The sequence below is a fragment of the Eleutherodactylus coqui genome, chromosome 1, assembly GCF_035609145.1.
Source record: "Eleutherodactylus coqui strain aEleCoq1 chromosome 1, aEleCoq1.hap1, whole genome shotgun sequence".
Taxonomy (NCBI): Eukaryota; Metazoa; Chordata; class Amphibia; order Anura; family Eleutherodactylidae; genus Eleutherodactylus; species Eleutherodactylus coqui.
The window spans coordinates 53,490,930-53,503,429 of record NC_089837.1 but is presented as its reverse complement, the minus strand read 5'-3'; the positions used below and the strand labels follow the sequence as shown (position 1 = coordinate 53,503,429).

The 12,500-nt window shown below is 46.9% G+C and overlaps 17 non-coding genes across 17 annotated transcripts in view; all 17 read left to right on the top strand.

The window, feature by feature from the left end:
- The first annotated feature begins 783 nt into the window (after nt 1-783).
- On the top strand, nt 784-857 carry TRNAN-GUU (transfer RNA asparagine (anticodon GUU)). The gene has a single exon. It is a non-coding gene; the product is annotated as a tRNA-Asn (tRNA).
- A 509-nt stretch (nt 858-1,366) lies between these two features.
- On the top strand, nt 1,367-1,450 carry TRNAR-UCU (transfer RNA arginine (anticodon UCU)). The gene is given in 2 exon segments: nt 1,367-1,403; nt 1,415-1,450. It is a non-coding gene; the product is annotated as a tRNA-Arg (tRNA).
- Nucleotides 1,451-2,241: 791 nt separating this feature from the next.
- On the top strand, nt 2,242-2,315 carry TRNAN-GUU (transfer RNA asparagine (anticodon GUU)). Its single transcript has one exon. It is a non-coding gene; the product is annotated as a tRNA-Asn (tRNA).
- Nucleotides 2,316-2,822: 507 nt separating this feature from the next.
- On the top strand, nt 2,823-2,906 carry TRNAR-UCU (transfer RNA arginine (anticodon UCU)). The gene is given in 2 exon segments: nt 2,823-2,859; nt 2,871-2,906. It is a non-coding gene; the product is annotated as a tRNA-Arg (tRNA).
- A 792-nt stretch (nt 2,907-3,698) lies between these two features.
- Nucleotides 3,699-3,772, top strand: TRNAN-GUU (transfer RNA asparagine (anticodon GUU)). The gene has a single exon. It is a non-coding gene; the product is annotated as a tRNA-Asn (tRNA).
- Nucleotides 3,773-4,282: 510 nt separating this feature from the next.
- On the top strand, nt 4,283-4,366 carry TRNAR-UCU (transfer RNA arginine (anticodon UCU)). The gene is given in 2 exon segments: nt 4,283-4,319; nt 4,331-4,366. It is a non-coding gene; the product is annotated as a tRNA-Arg (tRNA).
- A 791-nt stretch (nt 4,367-5,157) lies between these two features.
- On the top strand, nt 5,158-5,231 carry TRNAN-GUU (transfer RNA asparagine (anticodon GUU)). The gene has a single exon. It is a non-coding gene; the product is annotated as a tRNA-Asn (tRNA).
- Nucleotides 5,232-5,741: 510 nt separating this feature from the next.
- TRNAR-UCU (transfer RNA arginine (anticodon UCU)) lies at nt 5,742-5,825 on the top strand. The gene is given in 2 exon segments: nt 5,742-5,778; nt 5,790-5,825. It is a non-coding gene; the product is annotated as a tRNA-Arg (tRNA).
- Nucleotides 5,826-6,616: 791 nt separating this feature from the next.
- On the top strand, nt 6,617-6,690 carry TRNAN-GUU (transfer RNA asparagine (anticodon GUU)). The gene has a single exon. It is a non-coding gene; the product is annotated as a tRNA-Asn (tRNA).
- A 507-nt stretch (nt 6,691-7,197) lies between these two features.
- TRNAR-UCU (transfer RNA arginine (anticodon UCU)) lies at nt 7,198-7,281 on the top strand. Its single transcript is given in 2 exon segments — nt 7,198-7,234; nt 7,246-7,281. It is a non-coding gene; the product is annotated as a tRNA-Arg (tRNA).
- A 791-nt stretch (nt 7,282-8,072) lies between these two features.
- Nucleotides 8,073-8,146, top strand: TRNAN-GUU (transfer RNA asparagine (anticodon GUU)). Its single transcript has one exon. It is a non-coding gene; the product is annotated as a tRNA-Asn (tRNA).
- Nucleotides 8,147-8,652: 506 nt separating this feature from the next.
- On the top strand, nt 8,653-8,736 carry TRNAR-UCU (transfer RNA arginine (anticodon UCU)). Its single transcript is given in 2 exon segments — nt 8,653-8,689; nt 8,701-8,736. It is a non-coding gene; the product is annotated as a tRNA-Arg (tRNA).
- A 791-nt stretch (nt 8,737-9,527) lies between these two features.
- TRNAN-GUU (transfer RNA asparagine (anticodon GUU)) lies at nt 9,528-9,601 on the top strand. The gene has a single exon. It is a non-coding gene; the product is annotated as a tRNA-Asn (tRNA).
- Nucleotides 9,602-10,108: 507 nt separating this feature from the next.
- On the top strand, nt 10,109-10,192 carry TRNAR-UCU (transfer RNA arginine (anticodon UCU)). The gene is given in 2 exon segments: nt 10,109-10,145; nt 10,157-10,192. It is a non-coding gene; the product is annotated as a tRNA-Arg (tRNA).
- A 791-nt stretch (nt 10,193-10,983) lies between these two features.
- Nucleotides 10,984-11,057, top strand: TRNAN-GUU (transfer RNA asparagine (anticodon GUU)). The gene has a single exon. It is a non-coding gene; the product is annotated as a tRNA-Asn (tRNA).
- Nucleotides 11,058-11,567: 510 nt separating this feature from the next.
- TRNAR-UCU (transfer RNA arginine (anticodon UCU)) lies at nt 11,568-11,651 on the top strand. Its single transcript is given in 2 exon segments — nt 11,568-11,604; nt 11,616-11,651. It is a non-coding gene; the product is annotated as a tRNA-Arg (tRNA).
- Nucleotides 11,652-12,442: 791 nt separating this feature from the next.
- Nucleotides 12,443-12,500, top strand: part of TRNAN-GUU (transfer RNA asparagine (anticodon GUU)) — a 74-nt gene continuing 16 nt past the window's right edge. The window contains exon 1 of the tRNA in view: nt 12,443-12,500. This exon is cut by the window's right edge and continues 16 nt beyond it. This is a non-coding gene — a tRNA (tRNA-Asn).

Genomic DNA, 12,500 nt, shown 5'->3' with positions numbered 1-12,500 from the left:
GCGCACTGTGGTAGCTTGTTGTGTGCTCTTAGGCAAAAAACCTGCCTAGGACTTCATTTGTTATCGTAGCCCTGCCTTGAAGCTTTTTAAGGCGACTGATTTAGCATTCAGTTTTGATCTGCAGTGCAAAGGGAAGAGCCCTTTTCTAAATGGCATATTAGAAAAAACTTTCTGACGGTGAGAGTGATCAATGAGTGGTACAGGTTACCACGGGTGGTGATGAGTTCTCCTTCCATGGAAGTGTTCAAACAAAGGCTGGACAAAGATCTGTCTGGAATGATTTAGGTAATCCTGCACTGAGCAGGTGCTTGGACCCGATGACCCTTCCAACTCTACCATTCTATGATCTTCTGTATTTAGGCATGTATGTCTGCATTGACAGAGAAGAGGACATTTTTTAAGAAACAAAGCGATTTCTCAAATTGGGCTGTCCAGGAAGATGTTGATGTGGTAGGGACTGCAAAAACCAAGCTTCCTAGCAGAGGATGGTTTCGATCCATCGACCTCTGGGTTATGGGCCCAGCACGCTTCCGCTGCGCCACTCTGCTGCATTGGGATAGCTTACAAGGTGCTGGTGAGGCAAAGCTGAGGAAGCCTCTGACTGTTACTAAGCCGCTAACAGGGAGCCACTCTCCGTGGGCAGTTGGGTACTCTTTTGAGTCACGCTGTTGTGTTCTAGTTTATCTCTTCTTTTCCTTTTTTTTGATATTATTGTTTAGGTAGTCACCTGAGAGAATATAGTTGACCTGACTGAGGATTTGGCCAGCGGCACAATGTGTGGTTGTCTCTGTGGCGCAATCGGTTAGCGCGTTCGGCTGTTAACCGAAAGGTTGGTGGTTCAAGCCCACCCAGGGACGGGCTTGCCTTTTGTTTGCGCCGTATGTTACACGTAAAGACGTGGCTGTCAGTGTGTCTGAGCCGTTTAAAAGCTTCAAAATGGTAATGCTAGCCAAAAAGGTCCTTCGAGCCGGAATTGAACCAGCGACCTAAGGATTGCTAATTTGCTTCTACAGTCCTCCGCTCTACCAGCTGAGCTATCGAAGGCCAGTTCTTTGAGCGCCAAAGATAAAAAGGCCATCATGCTAGAGTTTCAAAGCGCTGGCAAGTAAAGATGTTGGAGGATGCAGGCATCGATCCCGCTACCTCTCGCATGCGAAGCGAGCGCTCTACCATGTGAGCTAATCCCCCTTGCCTGCTGCTTCCACCTGTCTACTCTGATCAGCAATTTTAGCACATTCCCAGCATTCAAGAGTTTCCAAAGTTGAGGGCTTTTTTTTTTTTTTTTTTTTTAAGTATAGATGTCACAAAAGTGAGATGCACTGGCCTTTTCACAGCCAAAAATTGACTATGCGGAAGGCTTAAGAGTGGCTCTGTGGCGCAATGGATAGCGCATTGGACTTCTAGAGTGAAAGTGATTCAAAGGTTGTGGGTTCGAGTCCCACCAGAGTCGTACTTTCTAGCGCACTGTGGTAGCTTGTTGTGTGCTCTTAGGCAAAAAACCTGCCTAGGACTTCATTTGTTATCGTAGCCCTGCCTTGAAGCTTTTTAAGGCGACTGATTTAGCATTCAGTTTTGATCTGCAGTGCAAAGGGAAGAGCCCTTTTCTAAATGGCATATTAGAAAAAACTTTCTGACGGTGAGAGTGATCAATGAGTGGTACAGGTTACCACGGGTGGTGATGAGTTCTCCTTCCATGGAAGTGTTCAAACAAAGGCTGGACAAAGATCTGTCTGGAATGATTTAGGTAATCCTGCACTGAGCAGGTGCTTGGACCCGATGACCCTTCCAACTCTACCATTCTATGATCTTCTGTATTTAGGCATGTATGTCTGCATTGACAGAGAAGAGGACATTTTTTAAGAAACAAAGCGATTTCTCAAATTGGGCTGTCCAGGAAGATGTTGATGTGGTAGGGACTGCAAAAACCAAGCTTCCTAGCAGAGGATGGTTTCGATCCATCGACCTCTGGGTTATGGGCCCAGCACGCTTCCGCTGCGCCACTCTGCTGCATTGGGATAGCTTACAAGGTGCTGGTGAGGCAAAGCTGAGGAAGCCTCTGACTGTTACTAAGCCGCTAACAGGGAGCCACTCTCCGTGGGCAGTTGGGTACTCTTTTGAGTCACGCTGTTGTGTTCTAGTTTATCTCTTCTTTTCCTTTTTTTGATATTATTGTTTAGGTAGTCACCTGAGAGAATATAGTTGACCTGACTGAGGATTTGGCCAGCGGCACAATGTGTGGTTGTCTCTGTGGCGCAATCGGTTAGCGCGTTCGGCTGTTAACCGAAAGGTTGGTGGTTCAAGCCCACCCAGGGACGGGCTTGCCTTTTGTTTGCGCCGTATGTTACACGTAAAGACGTGGCTGTCAGTGTGTCTGAGCCGTTTAAAAGCTTCAAAATGGTAATGCTAGCCAAAAAGGTCCTTCGAGCCGGAATTGAACCAGCGACCTAAGGATTGCTAATTTGCTTCTACAGTCCTCCGCTCTACCAGCTGAGCTATCGAAGGCCAGTTCTTTGAGCGCCAAAGATAAAAAGGCCATCATGCTAGAGTTTCAAAGCGCTGGCAAGTAAAGATGTTGGAGGATGCAGGCATCGATCCCGCTACCTCTCGCATGCGAAGCGAGCGCTCTACCATGTGAGCTAATCCCCCTTGCCTGCTGCTTCCACCTGTCTACTCTGATCAGCAATTTTAGCACATTCCCAGCATTCAAGAGTTTCCAAAGTTGAGGGCTTTTTTTTTTTTTTTTTTTAAGTATAGATGTCACAAAAGTGAGATGCACTGGCCTTTTCACAGCCAAAAATTGACTATGCGGAAGGCTTAAGAGTGGCTCTGTGGCGCAATGGATAGCGCATTGGACTTCTAGAGTGAAAGTGATTCAAAGGTTGTGGGTTCGAGTCCCACCAGAGTCGTACTTTCTAGCGCACTGTGGTAGCTTGTTGTGTGCTCTTAGGCAAAAAACCTGCCTAGGACTTCATTTGTTATCGTAGCCCTGCCTTGAAGCTTTTTAAGGCGACTGATTTAGCATTCAGTTTTGATCTGCAGTGCAAAGGGAAGAGCCCTTTTCTAAATGGCATATTAGAAAAAACTTTCTGACGGTGAGAGTGATCAATGAGTGGTACAGGTTACCACGGGTGGTGATGAGTTCTCCTTCCATGGAAGTGTTCAAACAAAGGCTGGACAAAGATCTGTCTGGAATGATTTAGGTAATCCTGCACTGAGCAGGTGCTTGGACCCGATGACCCTTCCAACTCTACCATTCTATGATCTTCTGTATTTAGGCATGTATGTCTGCATTGACAGAGAAGAGGACATTTTTTAAGAAACAAAGCGATTTCTCAAATTGGGCTGTCCAGGAAGATGTTGATGTGGTAGGGACTGCAAAAACCAAGCTTCCTAGCAGAGGATGGTTTCGATCCATCGACCTCTGGGTTATGGGCCCAGCACGCTTCCGCTGCGCCACTCTGCTGCATTGGGATAGCTTACAAGGTGCTGGTGAGGCAAAGCTGAGGAAGCCTCTGACTGTTACTAAGCCGCTAACAGGGAGCCACTCTCCGTGGGCAGTTGGGTACTCTTTTGAGTCACGCTGTTGTGTTCTAGTTTATCTCTTCTTTTCCTTTTTTTTGATATTATTGTTTAGGTAGTCACCTGAGAGAATATAGTTGACCTGACTGAGGATTTGGCCAGCGGCACAATGTGTGGTTGTCTCTGTGGCGCAATCGGTTAGCGCGTTCGGCTGTTAACCGAAAGGTTGGTGGTTCAAGCCCACCCAGGGACGGGCTTGCCTTTTGTTTGCGCCGTATGTTACACGTAAAGACGTGGCTGTCAGTGTGTCTGAGCCGTTTAAAAGCTTCAAAATGGTAATGCTAGCCAAAAAGGTCCTTCGAGCCGGAATTGAACCAGCGACCTAAGGATTGCTAATTTGCTTCTACAGTCCTCCGCTCTACCAGCTGAGCTATCGAAGGCCAGTTCTTTGAGCGCCAAAGATAAAAAGGCCATCATGCTAGAGTTTCAAAGCGCTGGCAAGTAAAGATGTTGGAGGATGCAGGCATCGATCCCGCTACCTCTCGCATGCGAAGCGAGCGCTCTACCATGTGAGCTAATCCCCCTTGCCTGCTGCTTCCACCTGTCTACTCTGATCAGCAATTTTAGCACATTCCCAGCATTCAAGAGTTTCCAAAGTTGAGGGCTTTTTTTTTTTTTTTTTTTTTTAAGTATAGATGTCACAAAAGTGAGATGCACTGGCCTTTTCACAGCCAAAAATTGACTATGCGGAAGGCTTAAGAGTGGCTCTGTGGCGCAATGGATAGCGCATTGGACTTCTAGAGTGAAAGTGATTCAAAGGTTGTGGGTTCGAGTCCCACCAGAGTCGTACTTTCTAGCGCACTGTGGTAGCTTGTTGTGTGCTCTTAGGCAAAAAACCTGCCTAGGACTTCATTTGTTATCGTAGCCCTGCCTTGAAGCTTTTTAAGGCGACTGATTTAGCATTCAGTTTTGATCTGCAGTGCAAAGGGAAGAGCCCTTTTCTAAATGGCATATTAGAAAAAAACTTTCTGACGGTGAGAGTGATCAATGAGTGGTACAGGTTACCACGGGTGGTGATGAGTTCTCCTTCCATGGAAGTGTTCAAACAAAGGCTGGACAAAGATCTGTCTGGAATGATTTAGGTAATCCTGCACTGAGCAGGTGCTTGGACCCGATGACCCTTCCAACTCTACCATTCTATGATCTTCTGTATTTAGGCATGTATGTCTGCATTGACAGAGAAGAGGACATTTTTTAAGAAACAAAGCGATTTCTCAAATTGGGCTGTCCAGGAAGATGTTGATGTGGTAGGGACTGCAAAAACCAAGCTTCCTAGCAGAGGATGGTTTCGATCCATCGACCTCTGGGTTATGGGCCCAGCACGCTTCCGCTGCGCCACTCTGCTGCATTGGGATAGCTTACAAGGTGCTGGTGAGGCAAAGCTGAGGAAGCCTCTGACTGTTACTAAGCCGCTAACAGGGAGCCACTCTCCGTGGGCAGTTGGGTACTCTTTTGAGTCACGCTGTTGTGTTCTATTTATCTCTTCTTTTCCTTTTTTTGATATTATTGTTTAGGTAGTCACCTGAGAGAATATAGTTGACCTGACTGAGGATTTGGCCAGCGGCACAATGTGTGGTTGTCTCTGTGGCGCAATCGGTTAGCGCGTTCGGCTGTTAACCGAAAGGTTGGTGGTTCAAGCCCACCCAGGGACGGGCTTGCCTTTTGTTTGCGCCGTATGTTACACGTAAAGACGTGGCTGTCAGTGTGTCTGAGCCGTTTAAAAGCTTCAAAATGGTAATGCTAGCCAAAAAGGTCCTTCGAGCCGGAATTGAACCAGCGACCTAAGGATTGCTAATTTGCTTCTACAGTCCTCCGCTCTACCAGCTGAGCTATCGAAGGCCAGTTCTTTGAGCGCCAAAGATAAAAAGGCCATCATGCTAGAGTTTCAAAGCGCTGGCAAGTAAAGATGTTGGAGGATGCAGGCATCGATCCCGCTACCTCTCGCATGCGAAGCGAGCGCTCTACCATGTGAGCTAATCCCCCTTGCCTGCTGCTTCCACCTGTCTACTCTGATCAGCAATTTTAGCACATTCCCAGCATTCAAGAGTTTCCAAAGTTGAGGGCTTTTTTTTTTTTTTTTTTTTTTAAGTATAGATGTCACAAAAGTGAGATGCACTGGCCTTTTCACAGCCAAAAATTGACTATGCGGAAGGCTTAAGAGTGGCTCTGTGGCGCAATGGATAGCGCATTGGACTTCTAGAGTGAAAGTGATTCAAAGGTTGTGGGTTCGAGTCCCACCAGAGTCGTACTTTCTAGCGCACTGTGGTAGCTTGTTGTGTGCTCTTAGGCAAAAAACCTGCCTAGGACTTCATTTGTTATCGTAGCCCTGCCTTGAAGCTTTTTAAGGCGACTGATTTAGCATTCAGTTTTGATCTGCAGTGCAAAGGGAAGAGCCCTTTTCTAAATGGCATATTAGAAAAAACTTTCTGACGGTGAGAGTGATCAATGAGTGGTACAGGTTACCACGGGTGGTGATGAGTTCTCCTTCCATGGAAGTGTTCAAACAAAGGCTGGACAAAGATCTGTCTGGAATGATTTAGGTAATCCTGCACTGAGCAGGTGCTTGGACCCGATGACCCTTCCAACTCTACCATTCTATGATCTTCTGTATTTAGGCATGTATGTCTGCATTGACAGAGAAGAGGACATTTTTTAAGAAACAAAGCGATTTCTCAAATTGGGCTGTCCAGGAAGATGTTGATGTGGTAGGGACTGCAAAAACCAAGCTTCCTAGCAGAGGATGGTTTCGATCCATCGACCTCTGGGTTATGGGCCCAGCACGCTTCCGCTGCGCCACTCTGCTGCATTGGGATAGCTTACAAGGTGCTGGTGAGGCAAAGCTGAGGAAGCCTCTGACTGTTACTAAGCCGCTAACAGGGAGCCACTCTCCGTGGGCAGTTGGGTACTCTTTTGAGTCACGCTGTTGTGTTCTAGTTTATCTCTTCTTTTCCTTTTTTTGATATTATTGTTTAGGTAGTCACCTGAGAGAATATAGTTGACCTGACTGAGGATTTGGCCAGCGGCACAATGTGTGGTTGTCTCTGTGGCGCAATCGGTTAGCGCGTTCGGCTGTTAACCGAAAGGTTGGTGGTTCAAGCCCACCCAGGGACGGGCTTGCCTTTTGTTTGCGCCGTATGTTACACGTAAAGACGTGGCTGTCAGTGTGTCTGAGCCGTTTAAAAGCTTCAAAATGGTAATGCTAGCCAAAAAGGTCCTTCGAGCCGGAATTGAACCAGCGACCTAAGGATTGCTAATTTGCTTCTACAGTCCTCCGCTCTACCAGCTGAGCTATCGAAGGCCAGTTCTTTGAGCGCCAAAGATAAAAAGGCCATCATGCTAGAGTTTCAAAGCGCTGGCAAGTAAAGATGTTGGAGGATGCAGGCATCGATCCCGCTACCTCTCGCATGCGAAGCGAGCGCTCTACCATGTGAGCTAATCCCCCTTGCCTGCTGCTTCCACCTGTCTACTCTGATCAGCAATTTTAGCACATTCCCAGCATTCAAGAGTTTCCAAAGTTGAGGGCTTTTTTTTTTTTTTTTTTTAAGTATAGATGTCACAAAAGTGAGATGCACTGGCCTTTTCACAGCCAAAAATTGACTATGCGGAAGGCTTAAGAGTGGCTCTGTGGCGCAATGGATAGCGCATTGGACTTCTAGAGTGAAAGTGATTCAAAGGTTGTGGGTTCGAGTCCCACCAGAGTCGTACTTTCTAGCGCACTGTGGTAGCTTGTTGTGTGCTCTTAGGCAAAAAACCTGCCTAGGACTTCATTTGTTATCGTAGCCCTGCCTTGAAGCTTTTTAAGGCGACTGATTTAGCATTCAGTTTTGATCTGCAGTGCAAAGGGAAGAGCCCTTTTCTAAATGGCATATTAGAAAAAACTTTCTGACGGTGAGAGTGATCAATGAGTGGTACAGGTTACCACGGGTGGTGATGAGTTCTCCTTCCATGGAAGTGTTCAAACAAAGGCTGGACAAAGATCTGTCTGGAATGATTTAGGTAATCCTGCACTGAGCAGGTGCTTGGACCCGATGACCCTTCCAACTCTACCATTCTATGATCTTCTGTATTTAGGCATGTATGTCTGCATTGACAGAGAAGAGGACATTTTTTAAGAAACAAAGCGATTTCTCAAATTGGGCTGTCCAGGAAGATGTTGATGTGGTAGGGACTGCAAAAACCAAGCTTCCTAGCAGAGGATGGTTTCGATCCATCGACCTCTGGGTTATGGGCCCAGCACGCTTCCGCTGCGCCACTCTGCTGCATTGGGATAGCTTACAAGGTGCTGGTGAGGCAAAGCTGAGGAAGCCTCTGACTGTTACTAAGCCGCTAACAGGGAGCCACTCTCCGTGGGCAGTTGGGTACTCTTTTGAGTCACGCTGTTGTGTTCTAGTTTATCTCTTCTTTTCCTTTTTTTGATATTATTGTTTAGGTAGTCACCTGAGAGAATATAGTTGACCTGACTGAGGATTTGGCCAGCGGCACAATGTGTGGTTGTCTCTGTGGCGCAATCGGTTAGCGCGTTCGGCTGTTAACCGAAAGGTTGGTGGTTCAAGCCCACCCAGGGACGGGCTTGCCTTTTGTTTGCGCCGTATGTTACACGTAAAGACGTGGCTGTCAGTGTGTCTGAGCCGTTTAAAAGCTTCAAAATGGTAATGCTAGCCAAAAAGGTCCTTCGAGCCGGAATTGAACCAGCGACCTAAGGATTGCTAATTTGCTTCTACAGTCCTCCGCTCTACCAGCTGAGCTATCGAAGGCCAGTTCTTTGAGCGCCAAAGATAAAAAGGCCATCATGCTAGAGTTTCAAAGCGCTGGCAAGTAAAGATGTTGGAGGATGCAGGCATCGATCCCGCTACCTCTTGCATGCGAAGCGAGCGCTCTACCATGTGAGCTAATCCCCCTTGCCTGCTGCTTCCACCTGTCTACTCTGATCAGCAATTTTAGCACATTCCCAGCATTCAAGAGTTTCCAAAGTTGAGGGCTTTTTTTTTTTTTTTTTTAAGTATAGATGTCACAAAAGTGAGATGCACTGGCCTTTTCACAGCCAAAAATTGACTATGCGGAAGGCTTAAGAGTGGCTCTGTGGCGCAATGGATAGCGCATTGGACTTCTAGAGTGAAAGTGATTCAAAGGTTGTGGGTTCGAGTCCCACCAGAGTCGTAATTTCTAGCGCACTGTGGTAGCTTGTTGTGTGCTCTTAGGCAAAAAACCTGCCTAGGACTTCATTTGTTATCGTAGCCCTGCCTTGAAGCTTTTTAAGGCGACTGATTTAGCATTCAGTTTTGATCTGCAGTGCAAAGGGAAGAGCCCTTTTCTAAATGGCATATTAGAAAAAACTTTCTGACGGTGAGAGTGATCAATGAGTGGTACAGGTTACCACGGGTGGTGATGAGTTCTCCTTCCATGGAAGTGTTCAAACAAAGGCTGGACAAAGATCTGTCTGGAATGATTTAGGTAATCCTGCACTGAGCAGGTGCTTGGACCCGATGACCCTTCCAACTCTACCATTCTATGATCTTCTGTATTTAGGCATGTATGTCTGCATTGACAGAGAAGAGGACATTTTTTAAGAAACAAAGCGATTTCTCAAATTGGGCTGTCCAGGAAGATGTTGATGTGGTAGGGACTGCAAAAACCAAGCTTCCTAGCAGAGGATGGTTTCGATCCATCGACCTCTGGGTTATGGGCCCAGCACGCTTCCGCTGCGCCACTCTGCTGCATTGGGATAGCTTACAAGGTGCTGGTGAGGCAAAGCTGAGGAAGCCTCTGACTGTTACTAAGCCGCTAACAGGGAGCCACTCTCCGTGGGCAGTTGGGTACTCTTTTGAGTCACGCTGTTGTGTTCTAGTTTATCTCTTCTTTTCCTTTTTTTGATATTATTGTTTAGGTAGTCACCTGAGAGAATATAGTTGACCTGACTGAGGATTTGGCCAGCGGCACAATGTGTGGTTGTCTCTGTGGCGCAATCGGTTAGCGCGTTCGGCTGTTAACCGAAAGGTTGGTGGTTCAAGCCCACCCAGGGACGGGCTTGCCTTTTGTTTGCGCCGTATGTTACACGTAAAGACGTGGCTGTCAGTGTGTCTGAGCCGTTTAAAAGCTTCAAAATGGTAATGCTAGCCAAAAAGGTCCTTCGAGCCGGAATTGAACCAGCGACCTAAGGATTGCTAATTTGCTTCTACAGTCCTCCGCTCTACCAGCTGAGCTATCGAAGGCCAGTTCTTTGAGCGCCAAAGATAAAAAGGCCATCATGCTAGAGTTTCAAAGCGCTGGCAAGTAAAGATGTTGGAGGATGCAGGCATCGATCCCGCTACCTCTCGCATGCGAAGCGAGCGCTCTACCATGTGAGCTAATCCCCCTTGCCTGCTGCTTCCACCTGTCTACTCTGATCAGCAATTTTAGCACATTCCCAGCATTCAAGAGTTTCCAAAGTTGAGGGCTTTTTTTTTTTTTTTTTTTAAGTATAGATGTCACAAAAGTGAGATGCACTGGCCTTTTCACAGCCAAAAATTGACTATGCGGAAGGCTTAAGAGTGGCTCTGTGGCGCAATGGATAGCGCATTGGACTTCTAGAGTGAAAGTGATTCAAAGGTTGTGGGTTCGAGTCCCACCAGAGTCGTACTTTCTAGCGCACTGTGGTAGCTTGTTGTGTGCTCTTAGGCAAAAAACCTGCCTAGGACTTCATTTGTTATCGTAGCCCTGCCTTGAAGCTTTTTAAGGCGACTGATTTAGCATTCAGTTTTGATCTGCAGTGCAAAGGGAAGAGCCCTTTTCTAAATGGCATATTAGAAAAAACTTTCTGACGGTGAGAGTGATCAATGAGTGGTACAGGTTACCACGGGTGGTGATGAGTTCTCCTTCCATGGAAGTGTTCAAACAAAGGCTGGACAAAGATCTGTCTGGAATGATTTAGGTAATCCTGCACTGAGCAGGTGCTTGGACCCGATGACCCTTCCAACTCTACCATTCTATGATCTTCTGTATTTAGGCATGTATGTCTGCATTGACAGAGAAGAGGACATTTTTTAAGAAACAAAGCGATTTCTCAAATTGGGCTGTCCAGGAAGATGTTGATGTGGTAGGGACTGCAAAAACCAAGCTTCCTAGCAGAGGATGGTTTCGATCCATCGACCTCTGGGTTATGGGCCCAGCACGCTTCCGCTGCGCCACTCTGCTGCATTGGGATAGCTTACAAGGTGCTGGTGAGGCAAAGCTGAGGAAGCCTCTGACTGTTACTAAGCCGCTAACAGGGAGCCACTCTCCGTGGGCAGTTGGGTACTCTTTTGAGTCACGCTGTTGTGTTCTAGTTTATCTCTTCTTTTCCTTTTTTTGATATTATTGTTTAGGTAGTCACCTGAGAGAATATAGTTGACCTGACTGAGGATTTGGCCAGCGGCACAATGTGTGGTTGTCTCTGTGGCGCAATCGGTTAGCGCGTTCGGCTGTTAACCGAAAGGTTGGTGGTTCAAGCCCACCCAGGGACGGGCTTGCCTTTTGTTTGCGCCGTATGTTACACGTAAAGACGTGGCTGTCAGTGTGTCTGAGCCGTTTAAAAGCTTCAAAATGGTAATGCTAGCCAAAAAGGTCCTTCGAGCCGGAATTGAACCAGCGACCTAAGGATTGCTAATTTGCTTCTACAGTCCTCCGCTCTACCAGCTGAGCTATCGAAGGCCAGTTCTTTGAGCGCCAAAGATAAAAAGGCCATCATGCTAGAGTTTCAAAGCGCTGGCAAGTAAAGATGTTGGAGGATGCAGGCATCGATCCCGCTACCTCTCGCATGCGAAGCGAGCGCTCTACCATGTGAGCTAATCCCCCTTGCCTGCTGCTTCCACCTGTCTACTCTGATCAGCAATTTTAGCACATTCCCAGCATTCAAGAGTTTCCAAAGTTGAGGGCTTTTTTTTTTTTTTTTTTTTTTAAGTATAGATGTCACAAAAGTGAGATGCACTGGCCTTTTCACAGCCAAAAATTGACTATGCGGAAGGCTTAAGAGTGGCTCTGTGGCGCAATGGATAGCGCATTGGACTTCTAGAGTGAAAGTGATTCAAAGGTTGTGGGTTCGAGTCCCACCAGAGTCGTACTTTCTAGCGCACTGTGGTAGCTTGTTGTGTGCTCTTAGGCAAAAAACCTGCCTAGGACTTCATTTGTTATCGTAGCCCTGCCTTGAAGCTTTTTAAGGCGACTGATTTAGCATTCAGTTTTGATCTGCAGTGCAAAGGGAAGAGCCCTTTTCTAAATGGCATATTAGAAAAAACTTTCTGACGGTGAGAGTGATCAATGAGTGGTACAGGTTACCACGGGTGGTGATGAGTTCTCCTTCCATGGAAGTGTTCAAACAAAGGCTGGACAAAGATCTGTCTGGAATGATTTAGGTAATCCTGCACTGAGCAGGTGCTTGGACCCGATGACCCTTCCAACTCTACCATTCTATGATCTTCTGTATTTAGGCATGTATGTCTGCATTGACAGAGAAGAGGACATTTTTTAAGAAACAAAGCGATTTCTCAAATTGGGCTGTCCAGGAAGATGTTGATGTGGTAGGGACTGCAAAAACCAAGCTTCCTAGCAGAGGATGGTTTCGATCCATCGACCTCTGGGTTATGGGCCCAGCACGCTTCCGCTGCGCCACTCTGCTGCATTGGGATAGCTTACAAGGTGCTGGTGAGGCAAAGCTGAGGAAGCCTCTGACTGTTACTAAGCCGCTAACAGGGAGCCACTCTCCGTGGGCAGTTGGGTACTCTTTTGAGTCACGCTGTTGTGTTCTAGTTTATCTCTTCTTTTCCTTTTTTTGATATTATTGTTTAGGTAGTCACCTGAGAGAATATAGTTGACCTGACTGAGGATTTGGCCAGCGGCACAATGTGTGGTTGTCTCTGTGGCGCAATCGGTTAGCGCGTTCGGCTGTTAACCGAAAGGTTGGTGGTTCA